A 1,542-nucleotide genomic window follows, 5' to 3' on the forward strand; every position below is an offset into this window, starting at 1 on the left:
ACTTTCTCTAGCTCCTCCATTGGGGGCCCTGTGATCCATCCAATAGCTGACTTTTCAAATGCATATAAGTTTGAAAGAGTTTTGAAAGAAGCATCCCTGTCTCATGGCCTAGTCTCTACAGTGGGTGTTTTTGCTTTATTGTATAACTAACCATCAAACCATTGTACATACACTAGGAAGCATTTAAAAGTGAGCTGCAGTTGGAAGCTAACACTGTAGCTGTCCCTGAATGTAATATTTAAAAAAAAAATCAAAGTTTAGAGGCTCTTTTCCTATGATACCTTGTATACAAATAAGCACCTATTTTTGTTGCTTGATGCCCTCTGGTACATGCTCACAGCTATGTGCTAGGTGAAGGTACAGGCTGTCTGTCACCCTGGAAATTTTCTTCTGCTTCTTCCCTGACATCCTCTGTCCTTTGACTTCCTCCTCCAAAGGTAACCATTGTTCTGAGTTTGTTCGGTTTTAATAATTTTTATCTGTTTTTAAATTTCATGGAAATTGGTAAATAGAATGAAAAGTTTTGTCAATTGTTTTAATTAAGCAAACTTGGTGTGAACTTAGCCATGCTTTTAATAAGACCCCACTGTCCACTACCTTCACTGTTTTTAGTACTGAATGAATATTGACCAGTTTGCTCCTATACTTCCCTGTTGATAGGACGGGGAACTGGCAGTGGATGGGTTGTTAATGTCTAAGTTTAAATACTCTGGATCATCTTAACACTGACAATATATATGAGCTTTATTCACTTCTATGGGCTCCATTCCTGCCGTACTCATTTGTAGTCAGCTTTCTGCTACTGTAACACTTGTGATAAATAATTTATGATAAAGTTTTGGTCTGGCTTGTGGTTTTAGTTTTAGGAAGTTCTCAGCTGACACTGATACTTTGGATCTTTGGTGAGTTGTGGCAGGATCATGTAGCAAATAANATAACTGCTTACATCACAAGCCAGGGAGCCAAGAAGAAAGGGAAAGGGTATAGTCCCATAGTCCTATTTAAGGCCACACCTACAACAACCCAGGAGTCCATTATAAGCCCCCATCCGCTAAATACTTACAGCATATCCTGGTAATACCACTGTAGAGCTATAGAGATAATATCTTTCATGTATATTTAGGGCAAATCGCCAACTTTTTTCGGTGAGATTTGTTTTTAATTAATGTGTATGAATGCGTGTCTATTTGCATGGGAGTATAGATATTCATAAAGGCCAGAAGAGGGCACAGGATCTACTGGAGTAGAATTGCAAAAGCAGTGAAGACTGGACTGTAAAAAAAGATTAAAGAATAAATAAAATAAATAAATTTTAAAAACTTACTAAATTTATTTATTCCCTTTACAACCCAGTATCAGCCCTTCTCTCTCACAGTACCCTCTCACATAAGTCCTCCCATCATTCCTTCTTAACCTTTTTGTTTGAGAGGGGAAGCATCCGTCTGGGTGTCAACACCACTGCCCCTCAACATCAAGTCCCTGCGGGACTAGGCACATCCTCTTCCACTCGCAGCACAACTTATAGACAGAGGCTTTATTTTG

The sequence above is a fragment of the Mus caroli genome, chromosome 9, assembly GCF_900094665.2.
Source record: "Mus caroli chromosome 9, CAROLI_EIJ_v1.1, whole genome shotgun sequence".
Classification (NCBI taxonomy): domain Eukaryota; kingdom Metazoa; phylum Chordata; class Mammalia; order Rodentia; family Muridae; genus Mus; species Mus caroli.